Source organism: Chanodichthys erythropterus, chromosome 10 (genome assembly GCF_024489055.1).
Source record: "Chanodichthys erythropterus isolate Z2021 chromosome 10, ASM2448905v1, whole genome shotgun sequence".
Taxonomy (NCBI): domain Eukaryota; kingdom Metazoa; phylum Chordata; class Actinopteri; order Cypriniformes; family Xenocyprididae; genus Chanodichthys; species Chanodichthys erythropterus.
Window position 1 is genome coordinate 7823097 of NC_090230.1, and position 17583 is coordinate 7840679.

At 35.7% G+C, this 17583-nt stretch overlaps 1 protein-coding gene across 4 annotated transcripts in view; it reads left to right on the forward strand.

Moving 5' to 3' along the window:
- rbm20 (RNA binding motif protein 20) overlaps positions 1-17583 on the forward strand; it is an 80504-nt gene that overhangs the window by 32646 nt on the left and 30275 nt on the right. Inside the window, exon 1 of one of the 4 annotated variants that reach the window (XM_067395924.1) lies at positions 9776-11451. The exons of the other annotated variants lie outside the window; for them this stretch is intronic. The gene's annotated coding sequence lies outside the window, so the exon portion shown is untranslated. Of the gene's footprint in view, positions 1-9775; positions 11452-17583 lie in introns of those variants that run through there. 4 annotated transcript variants of the gene reach the window in all.

The following is a 17583-nucleotide window of genomic DNA, read 5'->3' on the forward strand; positions in this document are numbered from 1 at the left end:
AGGTGCGTCCCAATTCGCGTACTTATGCACTATTCTATTACGTTTTTAAGTATAAATAGTGTGAGTAGTGCGTTCACACTGAAAATTCCAAAAAGAAAAAGTGCACTTTAAATACCTGGATGATGCACTAAAATAACGGAAAAAACAAAGCGTGGAATGTTGGACATTTTGTGCACTCAACTGTCGCAGCTTTAATTACGTAGCGGAGGGGAAGGGAAGATCGAACTACGTTGTTAAATGACAAAATAATCGTATACAATTCACGCACTACATGGATGAGTGCATAGTGCACAAGTACATAGTGTATAAGTGCATAGTGTATAGTGCGTCATTTGGGACGCAACTCTTTGGTTTTACTCACATGTGAAGCGGAATCAAAGCAGCCTCCGCATCGGTTTTCAGGCCTTCTCGCTTAGCTCTCTCCAGCGCTGGAAAGCTTTTCTGATATTAGCACTGGTCCCAAAGTGCTTTGAGCTGTTTTGTATTGTTTCATCATCTCTCGTTCTGCGTTTTTTTTTTTCTTTTTTTTTTTTCAAATCTCCCTCTTGCTCATTCTGTCTTCTCGACCGTCATACGCCCCCTAATGCTGATTGGTTAGACGTTTGTTATTGGTGTTGGCCCGACTAACTCCGCAACAGTGTAGCTGAAAAATCTTTTAAGGAATATCGCATTTTTTCATCCAATTTTTAGTTTAAATCTGTTGTTTATATTTGAAAACATTAATTGAACTCTTTTATACATTCCTACTACCACTGTTTTTTATAATGAATTTGTATTAATCATAACACACAGAATTCAGAAAAATTAAAACAGCATAAAAGCATTTAGTAAAATGATTTTTTTTAGTCAGACAAAATTTATCAAATCCTTTGAGTACTGAATTAAATATATTTATTAGTATTTCCCTCACCTCATTTCTCATCTTGGATTTACCTTTCAACAAGCTTGTCGCTGTGCATTCTGGTATTGGTTCCTCTAAAAATTTTAGCCAAAATTGGAGGCAACATATAGTAATTAAAATATGTACCTTATGAAAAAATGCTCCCTCCATAGGCAGCTCACTAGGTTTTTTTACTCTAATGGCAACTAGTAGCTATTTTACACTTTGAATTGGTGGCAAATTCATATGATCTCATTTGTATGTTTTCCTATAATCCGCTTGCGCCCCACTGAGAGTTTGGTTATATGGTTGGACCTTCATGCTTGCTTTTTTTTCCTATAAATCTTACGTTTCCATATGAATCACGTTGTACAAATTCTTACAAAATTGCCACTCAATAAAATAGGCTACTTGATTTTCTCATGAGATCAGCTTGGTTTTGGAACACAGCCTGTTCCTTGTACAAAGGCCGACAGCATTTAACTCAGAGAATTTAGTAGGCACTAATCCAGTCTTAAATTTTTATATCTGTGCATACACAGTGACAATTGCTAGGCTGCTTCCTTTGTGTGAAAACTAACACCAGCCATCACCTTTGATGAACAATATTAGTTATTACAAAATTTGCAATTTACATTTATAGCATGGTATTATTACAGTTTGAGAATTTGTGTTGGAATTAGGTGATTATCCGGTGACACAATGCCCTATTTGTTCACGTATGTTTTCATTTCAAAAGCTTGTAAAAGACACCATAAGGCATGACTAAATGTAGACCTTTTAAATACGTCTCTGGGGAATGTTTGTGCTGGTTGTGACGCTACTGCAGCACATGAATCACATACCAGATGCATGTGATGTACACTCTTGGACTAGACTGTGGTTTGGGTCACACCAGAACACAGTAAATCACTCTCTCCTCAGCTGCGTTTGGCTCAGACACTCCCTACAGCTCTGACCAGCCAATCCAGAGAGAGACTAATGATTTGGCCAAGTGGCATAGGCTGCATTTGCTGAAAGGTTGTTAATGTCGGAATGGTTTATTGAAAGCTACTTCAAAAATATATGCGTACTTCACATTTCCGTTTAGTAAATTTTGATTTTATGGTTGTATGTGCATTTAACCACAGTGATGTTTATAAAACTAAAATTCTGATTGGTTGAGCAACATTTGAGTGTATGCACACCAAATGTCAATTGAGTTTTATTAGAGAAAACTCAAAAACTTTAGGCAATCAGATCTAGAGATTAGAGAAATTAAAGTTGGTCTGTGCTTTCATCAAACATTATAAAAGTTCTATAAGCTTAATAAATAATCAATAAGCTTGCATTATTAGTTAAGCATAGCATTAACATTACATAATAGCAATATAGAATTTGTCTAACTTGTGTAGCAGTTTGTTTGCAAACTGAAAGGTTTATATGTTATTTTTATACACTATGACAAGTTGTACTTATTTAAATGGAAGAAATTTCACAAAGAGGGCACAAATTAAACTTGGCACAACTTGTTATCGCTAACTAAAATGATTAAAAAAGCTGAAATAAAATAAATATTAGATGAAAATTTTTTAAATTAGAAATTTTGCCTTCACAATTAACTGAAATAAGTTTAAGATGAAGCAATAAAATTATGTAAAATAAACTGTGAATAAAAACTAAAACTGAACTGAATAAAAGTAAATAGTAAAGTAAAATTAAATATAAAAACAAATTGAAAACTATTGAAAATGTCAAAAGCATATAATAGTACTATAATAACACTGGACTTCATAAAGCTATTCATTTTTAATAACAAATATATATGTAATCATCATAAGTCATCATGCTGATCAAAAACAAATTTGAGTGATCAAACAGAGTTGCTCGTACTGAATGCCCTAAAAATATAATTGAATTTATGTAATGTCCACATTTTCTGTTTTTGATAGTTCAATCAACCTGTAAAATAGTGACAAATTTAAAGTTTTTTTTTATTATTATTTTAATTTTCTCTTTTTTTTTTTATTTTTTTTTTTTATGGTGGACGCCCCATACAGTTTTTGCTACAGACACGTACAAATTGAGAGATGTGCATGCTGTAACTTTTCTTAGCAAACAGATTTGTGATTATAGCAATACATTTCTCTCTCTATCATGGAAACTTAACTGTGTGCAACCAGCACATCTATCTTTCAGGACATACTGCCCTCATTAGGCCATATGTGGATTGCAGTACACAATTAATGTCTTGGATGCTTTGGTGACAGTGAGAAATCTGTCAGCACCATCTAGTGGATTTGACTTTAATCTGCTTACCTTATCTGCTTACACCCAAGAATGAAATCAGTCATTTGAAATGACAGTTTGTTAGGGATCAACTTAAACCTTGATGAATGACTCTTGCTATTTTTATCACACGATCAACTCATTCAGTTGATCTCGTAAACTTTAATGTAAACAAAAACGTTTGTTTCACTTTTTTTTTTAATTGCGGTAAATCTAAATTGCAGTCATGTGTAATGTACATGATGAATTAATAAATATTGCCTGAACTTTTTGACATATTAAGTGTATTCTTACTCTTATTTTCCTTATTTTACACATTTTACCTATATGTCAGAGCCTGTAAAATTACAGTTTGCTTTCAAACTTGTTTGTTTGCCTCCACTTCTTTGTTTTGGCATCAGAGTGAAGGTTTAGTTTTACATCAGTCGTGTTGTTCCCTGTCTGAGAGTCCTGAGGCCCTGTATGGCTAAAAAAGGGGAAAGAATCTGAAATGCTGGTTGCTGTGTCGTCCGTACTCAATGCCAACAGATGGCTGGTTGTAAATCTGTCACATTGGCACCTCGCTGGGAATTAGATGCTGGGCCGCTTGTGTACAAAGGGCTGTTTATGGCAAGCCACGAAGAGCATACAAAACTACCACTTAATATTACAGAGCAAAATAAGAAGTGATTGCAAGATTCTAAAAAATATTTATATAAATTATAATTTATATAAAACAAGCTCATCTATTTTTATTTATATGTGATGTGAAACTTTTTATTAACAAACAGTCAGTAACAAACTTAAAATAATTATAATAATAAAAAATAAAAATAATAAATAAACTTAATAATAACAGATCAGTGGTTCATGTGTGTTTAAACAGGTCAATATGAAAATAATACACTCATAGAAGAAAAGGTTCTATAGAACCTTAAAGGGTTCCGCCAGGCGCTTAATATATAGAACTTTTAGGGGTTCCCATCATGAGATCCCGTAAATAAACATATTTTATTACAAAGCAAATTTGAAACCTGTTAAACATGTAAGTATTATGGAATAGTTTAAGATATACAGAACCTTTTGGCATAAAGCGTTTTTTTTTTTTAAATTTGGTCAAGAACTCTAAAACCCCAGTGAACCTTTTTTCTGAAAGTATATGATTTAAAGTTTCATGACATTTTAGTGTAAATTAAATGCAAATCTATTAAGCATTAAGTAATGCAATAATGTTTGTTGATCTTATTATTAATAAGAAAATTAATGAGAATTAAAGTATTATGTAGTGTCGCCTGACTTTACACTACTATCTATCTATCTATCTATCTATCTATCTATCTATCTATCTATCTATCTATCTATCTATCTATCTATCTATCTATCTATCTATCTATCTATCTATCTGTCTGTCTGTCTGTCTGTCTGTCTGTCTGTCTGTCTGTCTGTCTGTCTGTCTGTCTGTCTGTCTATCTATCTATGCCTAGTAATAAAGGTAATTTTTATCTAGTGAGGCATGGTGTCACACTATATAAGTTTTTCACAATGCGACTCTGTTTTGAGAAGTAGTATGAAGTTTTATATAAGTGCTATCTAAAGTAAGAATAAAGTAAAACAAAATCCATTTTTTGCAACATTTGTTTATTTGAAATGCGTTAAATGCTAATTTAATTGTTTAGAATTATTAGCAAACTTTTAAACAAAACAAATTAGGAAACAACAAGAACTGCAAAGATAACATATGCAAATATAATTAAAATACCTTTATCAGAGAAAGTGTCATTTAATATTTAAATCATTTTATAAAATATTCTAAAATTGAAAAGGCATAACTACAGTACTTTATTTTACTCAACAGCAATTGCAAAAAAAAAAAAAATTATGATATTAAAATTTAAGTGAGGAGAGCAAAATTATCTACAGTTTTTCTAAATCATCATGCAAATCCACTGTTGGCGAAAACAACTGTTTATTCATGCGTGCTTTTGACACAAAATTTGTAAAAACAAGATTTTCTTTGCAACTCTTTGTAACTGAAAGTATCTGTCTTGTGTTTGAGGGTTGAGTCTGGGATAGGCTGAAAAGATTTCTCTCACTTTCAGCTGGTCCGAGGGTTTGGTGACCACATATGTTTGGGGTCAACCGGAGTTGCCAAGTCCACGTTTTTCCTGCAAGATTGGTCTACTTTTAAACCCGCGGTTAAAAGGTTTGACATACTGCATAAATTACATTTGACTGAAATCTAGCTTTGAAATATGATATATTAAAACTGTGCTAGATGTTAAGTTTTGTGAAGGAGGGCCTCTGGCAGGGAACCTTTGAATTGTGTTTATGATCACTACAATATAGTTGTTTTTACAATTGCTGTAAAATATGTATTTTCGGTATGAAAATGGCATATTTGGATTTTTGATATTTGGGATATGGCCATTGGGCTACTTTTGGACTATTTTTGACAGGCCATTGGGCTACTTTTGTTACGCAGTCCTGGCAAACCTGGGCTCAACATATTTGAAACAGCTGAGTTTAAAGTTTCACTGGTGCTGCTTCAGATTAATTAATTCTGTTTTATTATTAATTAAATATTCTTGAATTTAAAATCAGGAATTTTGCAAGGAATATCTTCTTAGAGAGCTTACATGAATCAGGATTGTACACTATTCAGAAATGAATTCAGACTGCATTTAAAACTCAAATTCTGCTGCTGGGTTTGAAGTCGTAAACAAGATGTAGAATTAATTTAGGCCTAAATTTGAAATGTAGAAAATAGAAATGAAATTATATTCAAAGAAATTCATATAACTACTCTTTTTAAACATTTATGTAATTTTCTGTTTGAATTACCCATATATACAATTTATAAAACTTGAGATAATATACATTTTATTCATATGAAATAAAATCTACATTTCTATTGGTGGTGGTAAGTGAGACAACTTTTTAATGGGTAATTCAAACTGAAATGTTTATTTTATGGACCATTGGTCGGACATTTTTTTTCCATTGGAAGCTGTAATTTACCCCAAATTTTGAATGGATTTAATTATTCAAATCATATAAAGTTATCTAAAATCAATTTAGTGGACATTTATTCCAAAATTGCAATATTCGTGTCAATTTTTTTATAGTATTAAACTTTATATAACGCTTTATATTATTGTATAATATAATGGATAAACAGTTAAAATAATTTGTTTCATTACTAAATTGAATGAAATTCTATTTGAATGTTGAATTTCTCTGAATGGCCACACAGTAAATTCCTCTGTGTCTCTTTGCCTGATAATTATAACTATAAATTTATGGTAAATGTAAAACCTCAGAGACCTGCATCATTTTGTTTATGATATGTATGTGGGCATCACATGAAGAGTTTATCTTATTGTTTATTTTATTATAGAAAACATTCAGTAAGTTATTTTCCCACTAATACATTTTTATTGTATTTAATATGTAGGCAACTTTATATATATTTTAGTTGAATGTAAATAATATTCAAAACCTTAAATGCCTTTAATAAAATAATAAACAAATTGTTATTAATAGCCTACTTGCATTTATAACATTACAGTATTTACAAAGTATGTTACAAGTTGACTGAAACAATAACTAAATTTGTTAAGAAATAATGTTTCACAACAAACACAATTAAGCAAATGAAATGATGTGGGGGGGTTTAATCATTATGTGATTATATTATTTATTTTAAGATTTTGTCAGTAATTTTGTCCAATATTTGCATCCAAAGGTTCGACATGTTTGTGGTTTGTAATGATTTTCTATAATGTGTTAATACTCCCAATAGTTTAAGCAGATCTGTCAGATCTTACATTTTATCCCAGATGCTGTCAGCACTTCAGTTTGTCATGATAAGCAGGTGATACCACTCATCTGTCATTACAACTCACTGATGTTGCTAATTAAAAATGTGAAAAGTAGGACAGAGAGAAACTCGACATATGAAGTTCAGAGCCAGCTGGGTGTCTTGGCAAAGACAGAATGCTGTCAAACAAGGATCACATTTAGGATTTAATACTCTAACATTATCCTACACACTCCTACGTGACTCCTGAAGAACATTTTTTTCTTGATTTGGATTGCTCATGTTTCACGTTGATTTAAATTTAATTCTGTTTTAAAGGCCACTGTTAACATATTCCCCCTCTCTTAAACTTTGCATTTTTGTCAGGCAATATAAAAATGAACTTTTGTTTGGTTGTATTTAAATTAACTTTTTCTTTAATACAGTGGTGGATGACTTGAAAGTACTTGAAAGCCATACTTGAGTAAAAGTATATCTTACCAGAAGATGAAGTTAAAGTCACTGTTTAGAATATTACTTGAGTAAAAGTTTTAAAGTATGTGATATTTTTTGTACTCAAGTATGAAAAGTATTTTTTTTTATATTAAACATTCTTAAGTATTGAAAGTAAAAGTAAATGTAAAGTACAAAAGGAGCAAAAAAAAATATAAAAAATTGTTCTATACACAGTTTGAGCAGCAAAATTGTGTTCAGTTTTAGAGTTTTAACTCTTACATTTTGTTTTCTTTGAATTAAAAAATGGCAAAATGTTTATTTTAAGTTTTAAATATAAAAAAATACTAATATTAATTATACATTGGTAATTCATGTTAATTTGTGCATAATAACTAATGTGACAACTTTAAAATGTTAAGATATAAATGTTGAAATTAACAATGCACAATACTTTTATTAACCTTATTTAATGTTACAAATGGACTCTTATTGTAAAGTGTTTTCATTTCCTATAAATCCAAACAGTCATGCTTAAAAATTGCCATCTTTACACACAAAAAGGCATAGCATTGGTCTATTATATGTACTTGAACACATTATTTGCCTCTATTTTAGAAAACTTGATGATTATCTAATCAAAATATGTTATAGTGCCAATAAAAATAAATAAATAACTGAAATCGAATACATTTCTGATTTGTCATGTTTCTACATGATGAGGATACAGTTTAAATATGCAACTTCACTGGATAACGATACATAAAAGCGAATAAATGGATATAAACTAATGCAAATGAATGGTAGCAATCGTGACAATTAACAGCTGCTGTTTTTGACACATTGTTTTAACCGCTGGAGGTACTACTAATGTTAGCATCCTCTCAGCCTCGACGGCAAACATACTGTTTTCCACTAATGCAGCATCTAGTCAACAAACTAATTACTTTATAATGATATAAAAACATGTACTGTAGTGTACACTGTTTAAAAATATATACACTGTCTATGTTTTAAATCAGTTTTTGAAGTGTCCCGCACTGTGCAGCGCGCAGCCTCACGTCACGTGTCAAAACAAACTCTATGAGGCATCAGTGATAGTTTTTATTTCACCTCTAGAGGCCGCTCTCATACTGCATAATGACAGCGCACTCTTCTCAGCCGCTCCAGCAACGGACGCAACCCGGAAAATGAAATCAACCGCGGTTGTGCGAGCACTTGTTTGCACATGCTTGCTTGCAGTCTGTGTTCTTCCGACTTTATTTTGTAGTAAGTAACGAAAATGCATCAGAGTAAAATTATACATTTTATTTAGGAAATGTAGTGGAGTAAAAGTAGCCTAAAAATTTACAGAAATATAAAAACTCAAGTAAAGTACAGATTCTCCCAAAAAATACTCAAATGCTGTAACAGAGTATTATTAGGCTACTTCGTTACATTACACCACTGCTTTAATATGACTAAATCAACCTGATGACATTAATCAATAAAGGTCATTTTTAAGAGTCGGAACGGATAAAAAAGATAAGATATAAGAAAAAGTTTTATTGTAAACAATTTGCAAGCTCAAATAAAGGTTAAAATTAAGTTTTAATTTTTAATTTAGCTCTTGTACATAAAGCTTTTTAACATGATAAATATTTTAGTTTATATATTGGGTGTTGGTAAATTACACTGAAAAGTAATTAATTACTAGCTACTAATTATATCTTCAACAGTGTAATTAGATTACTGTACTAATTACTCTCTCTAAAAATATTTCATTACTAATTATTACAAATCCCAGATCAACCTCAACCAGTTGACCAATAAGGATAGACAGCTCTTTTAATTTTCAAATAATATAAAATTGCATAAGTTATTCTTGAATTTGCAATGCAATGGACTCAGGACAGCACTAAAATGATAAATATTTTATTCTTAAAAAACAGGGTATCTTCTCAAAACTAAGGGGATAAAAATTATTTTCCTTAACTTTCTTTTCTTAAAAACAGTCACCCAAAATTTTGAGTTAAATTCACAGTGGTAATAAAAGGGTTTTTAAGAGTTTCAGGAAAGAAAGAACAAATTGAAACTCAAAAATTCCACTATGGATACATGATATTCTAAACATGATTGTGTAACAAGTGTCTTTAAAGGGGGGGTATAACACACAGTTTCTGCCAATCTCATGTTAATGTCTAGTACCTATAGAGTAGTAATGCGTCCTTCATATCTCCAAAAGGTCTTTAGTTTTATCATATTTATAAAAGATACATACGCTGTACCGAGTAATTCCGAAAACAGCCGAGCGCCTGGAGGCATGTCATGTGAGCGGAGCTAGAGTGACGATCTGTCACGAGCACACGCAGCTTTTGCGTAGCGATTGTCTGCAAGCTATCAATTGTCAGCAAAGCAAATGTATTTAAACACATGCAGGATACCATTGCATCATTCCTGGATAACTTTTGAATCACTATAATCAATATAGCGTACAGTGAATGATGAATAACGATGAGTTCACTGCGTTCATGTTGTTAACCTTATATGCACTTAGGTGCCTATTGCCAACAAAACAGACATTTAAAGCAGTTTTACTCACCACCTGCGGTTCCGACTAATGACCAGGATCATTTCAAACGATCATCGTTTCAAACGATCTGTAAATCCAGCGTTGAACTGGGCCTTGTTTATGAAACCATAAGCGCCGATCCTGAGGGCTCGAGCAGCCACGGAAAAACACGAGATATTCTCCATTCATTTTAACCAATAAAAATGTTATTGCAACTATCAGTTTCTATGGTTATTTTAATAACAAATATCGAGAGCGCATCAGTGTAATGCGTGAGCACAAAACTCTCAGCTCCACTAGGTTCTTTGGGAAGCAAGGTTATCTTTCCCTCACAACCAAAAACACACTTCTGTGGTGACATTGTTGATTTTGTGCAGCCCTCTGACCTTTGCAGCGCTGCCGACCACTTCCGTAAAGCCAAGAGCGCGTTGATGGGCGTGCTTTTGCTCTTTCGCTCTGGTCAATGTGTGATCGTGCTCTCTTCCGGGAGAAGTGCCCGTACAAGGAATTTCGACCCTGTTGACGTCACAGAGGCACATACTCGAAAATAAGACTGCTAAGTTTATGAGGATTTGGCACAGATATACTCCGTCATACGTCCAACTCGTGTTTTGAAACTTTGGCCATGTTTAGCATGAGAATCCAACTCTTTAACAGTGTAAATAGGTCAGAATACATGAAATAGCATTACACCCCCCCTTTAACCTCAACATCGCCAAAGGCTACAGCACTGAAAATCAACAACAATATGCTTATATGCTACTGATTAAATTTATTATTGAATCAGTTTAGTCAATTCTTGTTGAATGAAAGTATCAGTTTCTTTTAAAAAAGAATTGTACTGACCCCAAACATTTGAATAGTAGAAATATAATAAGAGGGCTAATTATAATAAACACAGAATAATAATCAACATTACTATTCAGGGAAGACATTTAGACTACATTTTATTTGATGGAGGGTGGTAGGGGACTTCTAGATAATGGGTAGAGGGGCTCAAAAAACACTGTGAACCACTGCTATAGTTTATTTAACTAGTTTATTTAATTAGCAAAATTGGCCATATGTATTATTTATTAAACATATAAAGAAAGATTTATAACAGACAGTTATTGGGCAGTTGAGAGTTGGACTTGTAACCCGAAGGCTGCAGGTTTCAGTCTCAGCAGGAAATGGTGGAGGGAGGGAATGAAAGTGAGTGAAAGTTATTTATCTGGTAAATTACTATACCTATTGAAAGTAAGTTTGATGCATTGGATGGGGAGGCACATCCCATTTGGGAATGGTTTCATCCAAAAGTGTTAGTTCACATAACATTGCCCTCCCTGTTTTCCCTTCACACACTTTTTCGGAGCACATGTGACACTTCATCACTCTAGCCGCTATTCCAGGCCAAATCATCCTGCTGGAGCAGCACACATTCGTGGCAAAGGGAACTATAAGCAACTAGTGTACACAGAGGCCAATGTACTGCAGCAAAGAGAGGGAAACTCATAGGGTTGAGTGAAGGGATTGTGCGAGGTAAGAGCCTGTGGCCTGCGGTTGACAGTGTGTTTTGCCATGGATTGCGAAGTGGCCAGGTTTTTTGATTTAACGCTCTTTTCAATCTTTGGGTCAGACATCTCAGGAGGCTAATGTATTGTGTCCTCTCTGAATTCAGATATAGTTTGTGTGAAATTGTGAGGAGAAAAAGAGCTTTGATATTTCTGGTGTGACATTACAGGAGATCTGAGGTGCTGTTGTACGCCAAGACAAAGATGCGTGTTGAATTTCGGTGATGTGGTTTTTAGTAATCTAACTTTGAGAAATTGTTGAGCATTCTTAGAGGTTGTTACAGTATTTTTTCTTTTGCTTTTGGTTGTATTTTAAAGATTTGTATTTTTTCTTTCTTTTTTTTATTTAACAGTGCAATAACCCCAAAACTTTTTTATCTAAAGTAACTGGTTTAACTGAAGTCAAAAATCTTATTGAATATAAATGTATAATATAATGTGTGTGTGGGTGTGTGTGTGTGTATATATATATATAAATATATATATATATATATATATATATATATATATATATATATATATATATATATATATATATATATAAATATATATATTATATTATATAAATATAAAAGTACTAGCAATTTCTGAATTTTTTCTACACCGAATGTTTTTAATGAGTTACACCAGTGAATATAAAGACATATCATTATAAAATAGGTCCTTAATTTAACAATTGCACATTACTTATACAGTATAGTTACATAACACATAATTTAAAGTAAAATATACTAATTTCACTTAAATGCTTGAAAATAAAGGATTCTTACATTGTCTTACCAAAACAATCTGTATTTTTGGTAGTTTTTGTAATTTTGTTTTGTAATCAAAGCTAAATATTGCATTTGAAATACATATTTATATACATAAAATGGAATAATTTATGTATAAAAATAATAAATTAAGAGTCTTCCAGTATAAACACAAATTAAGTTTGTTCTCTGATAAAACTAGTCAATTGTGGTCATACAGTTAGGGAATTCTGCATTTTCAGATAATTGTATTTTTAAGTTTACACTTTAAGTTCATTTAAATCTGATTTGAAAAGAAATCTTGTACATACAGTCAGTGCATTACATGTCAGACACCAGATGCCTCTGTAAGCAGTAATTGAATATGGAAATATATGCGCCCCATTGCATTTATCAGAATAGATGTCCTCTGAATTCCTCTTCAAAATGTTCATTAGTTCAGGAGTACATATGCGCTTTCTATGTTTGAACATTTTATTTTTACAGTAGGTTTTTATTATTTAACTTATATACACACAAAAACACACACACATATACGTGTATATATATATATATATATATATATATATATATATATATAAACTTTTTATGAATATTGAATAACTATAATGCAGTTAAGTGCTTTTAATTATAGAGTTAAATAGATTAAAAGTGGAAATTGTAAAAGTTAGTTTACTTATTTTAGCATTACAACATAAAAATAAAAGAGCAATAAATCAGTGTCATGGTCACACACATCACAACATTTAATACATAAACCGAGAATAAATAAAATGAACATTATAGTAAATATAGTGTCATATAAATTCTCTCTAATTAAAACAACAATAACACTAAACTCATTTTTATTATGCTTTTATTGTTAGAGGTTAATTTACTGCACAAAAACCCCCATAAATAAATAATTAAAAACAGGTTCTGAATATTTTTTATTAGGTGCTTAAAAATAATTTGTATCTGTAAAACATTTATCATCAATCTTTTCTTACTACATTTGAAGTTTCTTTTCTGGACATTATAGTACAAATTATTGAAAATTCTGACTATAGTCCCTTAAATGTATTCACTGTAATTGTAAAACGGCTCACTTGATGGAGTGATATCAGAAAGATTTCCACCCTCTGTGACAAAAATCATTTTGAACTGTAATTAAAACACTATGAAAAACACTGTCTACATACCCTAATAAAACTTGAATGCAAACTGAAGTCCAACTGTGCCATGATAACATACTACAGTACGGTCTAAAATACATTTTTGTTCGATTTCATTATTTTTACATTTAAACGATAAAAAAGCTATTTCGCCCAAGCTTTTTATGCCTTTTCTTAACTTGTATTAATGTGCTGTTTTCATGTATCAGGAGGTATCGCAGACACATTTCTGTCTCTGTCATGCATTTCCAGCCAATAAGGTTTATCCCTTATAAACTGGAACAGTTGCTTTCAAGACACAATTTGTCCCATCATGAGGTCAGGTGGGTGTGACCTCTGTACTCTTGCAAATCAATCCGTGGATTAGCTAGAAATACACAGAGTCACGCAGCTTGTTCTTCCCACGGCCCAGATTGGTGCAAAGACATTGTACAAATACAATAGCGTATAATTATGCTTTGCACATTTCCTGTCCTAAGACGGGCTTGTATTAATTGGCGAAGGGCATTTGACACCTGGACTAGATCCTCTGCTTATACAAGACGACTCAAGTGCAGAAGTGAGCAGACAGCTGTGAGAGCCATATTGGTTTTCGGTGGTAGCTGTGCATGCTGTGTTGTGCGTCACTGGTGTATTTTGGGCTTTTGAGTCATTAAGGTAGGATGATAGCGCGTAATGTCCAACGGTCCTCTTTGATAACGCAGCCATGCAAATGAAATGGCTGACGAAAATGTTTGTTTACACAGTCTCCGTCTATGATAATCAAGACAAACAATTATGATTAAAATATCGTTGACGAGATACAACATAAATGTAATATTGCAACATATTAGCAGTGCATTAATGACATTTTTAGAAGAAGAAAAAATATTGAACAAATCTATTCAAATAATCTTAAGTAAATCTCAATGCTTTTGGCAAATGTGCTCTACTTAGGTGCTACTAATGTTACAATATTTTTGAAACCTAACCTAAGTGAGTCAGTCATTACGTTTATGTGCACTTACAGTGTGTACGATCATTTTATAGCATGCCAACCATAAAACTACACTTTTAAAATCCATAGTTGGCTCCATTTCTGCACTCTTAATTGTGGTATGCTACAGCTGACCAGCTGTTGGGTCTCAAAGGCCAGTTGTACCATAAAATTTAATTTATGTATGTTGTGTCTTAGCCCAAGATTTCCATTACAGTTTTGCATGCCGTTTCACATGCCAGGTTATATTGTAGAGGTGAATGTCTAGTAATGTGGTAATATAAACCCATATTTAAGTACCAGTTTACTTTACTTATACTGCTGCTACTGCTTATAATAATAAAATAAAAGAAATAAATCTGTATGTACATCTTTTGATGTCCACAAAAATAAAGTGCCTTTCAAGGCATAAGAAGCCCATGGCTACATTAATGTGATAACAACAATCCATTATTGAAAATAATATCTCTGTTTATTTATGATCTGCGAAATAATACAAATAAATAACGAATAAATCTTTTAGCGCATATCTTAACGTCCACAAAGATACAAAGTGCCTTTTGATGCATAAGATGCCCTTGGTTACATGCTAGCATGTTAACAACAATAAAACTAATATCTGTATGCTTATTTGTGGTCTGAGAAACATTAAAGTCCCTGTAAAGTCAATTCTGAGAATTGTTTCTAAACATGTTATAAATGTTACAAATGTATTGCTGAAACACATTACAAAAACTATGAATTGTGTAGTGCTGAATTGTGAAGTTAGAGCATTAAACAGTTTTTCACCAATTCTCTGTTCAGGATTTTTTGGGCGGAGGTAAAACAGGGGTTCGATGACACACTAGAGCCCCCGAGCATGGCCCGCCCCTAGCACTATATAACTGTCGATGACGCACTGGAGCCCCCGAGCATGGCTCGCCCCTCACACTATATAACTGTCGACGATGTACCGAAGCCCCCGAGCATGGCCCGCCCCTAACACTATATAACTGTTGACAACGTACCGGAGCCCCCGAGCATGGCCCGCCCCTAACACTATATAACTGTCGACAATGTACCGGAGCCCCCGAGCATGGCCCGCCCCTAACACTATATAACTGTCGACAATGTACCGGAGCCCCCGAGCATGGCCCGCCCCTAACACTATATAACTGTCGACAACGTACCGGAGCCCCCGAGCATGGCCTGCCCCTAACACTATATAACTGTCGACAACGTACCGGAGCCCCCGAGTATGGCCCGCCCCTAACACTATATAACTGTCGACAACGTACCGGAGCCCCCGAGCATGGCCCGCCCCTAACACTATATAACTGTCGACAATGTACCGGAGCCCCCGAGCATGGCCCGCCCCTAACACTATATAACTGTCGACAACGTACCGGAGCCCCCGAGCATGGCCCGCCCCTAACACTATATAACTGTCGACAACGTACCGGAGCCCCCGAGTATGGCCCGCCCCTAACACTATATAACTGTTGACAACGTACCGGAGCCCCCGAGCATGGCCCGCCCCTAACACTATATAACTGTCGACAATGTACCGGAGCCCCCGAGCATGGCCCGCCCCTAACACTATATAACTGTCGACAACGTACCGGAGCCCCCGAGCATGGCCCGCCCCTAACACTATATAACTGTCGACAACGTACCGGAGCCCCCGAGCATGGCCCGCCCCTCACACTATATAACTGTCGACAATGTACCGGAGCCCCCGAGCATGGCCCGCCCCTAACACTATATAACTGTCGACGATGTACCGGAGCCCCCGAGTATGGCCCGCCCCTAACACTATATAACTGTCGACAATGTACCGGAGCCCCCGAGCCTGCCCCGCCCCTAACACTATATAACTGTCGACAATGTACCGGAGCCCCTGAGCATGGCCCGCCCCTAACACTATATAACTGTCGACGATGTACCCGAGCCCCCGAGCACGGCCCGCCCCTAACACTATATAACTGTCGACAATGTACCGGAGCCCCCGAGCATGGCCCGCCCCTAACACTATATAACTGTCGACAACGTACCGGAGCCCCCGAGTATGGCCCGCCCCTAACACTATATAACTGTCGACAACGTACCGGAGCCCCCGAGCATGGCCCGCCCCTAACACTATATAACTGTCGACAACGTACCGGAGCCCCCGAGCATGGCCCGCCCCTAACACTATATAACTGTCGACAACGTACCGGAGCCCCCGAGTATGGCCCGCCCCTAACACTATATAACTGTCGACAACGTACCGGAGCCCCCGAGCATGGCCCGCCCCTAACACTATATAACTGTCGACAACGTACCGGAGCCCCCGAGTATGGCCCGCCCCTAACACTATATAACTGTCGACAACGTACCGGAGCCCCCGAGCATGGCCCGCCCCTCACACTATATAACTGTCGACAATGTACCGGAGCCCCCGAGCATGGCCCGCCCGTAACACTATATAACTGTCGACGATGTACCGGAGCCCCCGAGCATGGCCCGCCCCTAACACTATATAACTGTCGACGATGTACCGAAGCCCCCGAGCATGGCCCGCCCCTAACACTATATAACTGTCGACAACGTACCGGAGCCCCCGAGCATGGCCCGCCCGTAACACTATATAACTGTCAACAACGTACCGGAGCCCCCGAGCATGGCCCGCCCCTAACACTATATAACTGTCGACGATGTACCGGAGACCCCGAGCATGGCCCGCCCGTAACACTATATAACTGTCGACAACGTACCGGAGCCCCCGAGCATGGCCCGCCCCTAACACTATATAACTGTCGACGATGTACCGGAGCCCCCGAGTATGGCCCGCCCCTAACACTATATAACTGTCGACAACGTACCGGAGCCCCCGAGCATGGCCCGCCCCTAACACTATATAACTGTCGACAACGTACCGGAGCCCCCGAGCATGGCCCGCCCGTAACACTATATAACTGTCGACGATGTACCGGAGCCCCCGAGCATGGCCCGCCCGTAACACTATATAACTGTCGACGATGTACCGGAGCCCCCGAGCATGGCCCGCCCGTAACACTATATAACTGTCGACAACGTACCGGAGCCCCCGAGCATGGCCCGCCCGTAACACTATATAACTGTCGACGATGTACCGGAGCCCCCGAGCATGGCCCGCCCCTAACACTATATAACTGTCGACAACGTACCGGAGCCCCCGAGCATGGCCCGCCCGTAACACTATATAACTGTCGACAACG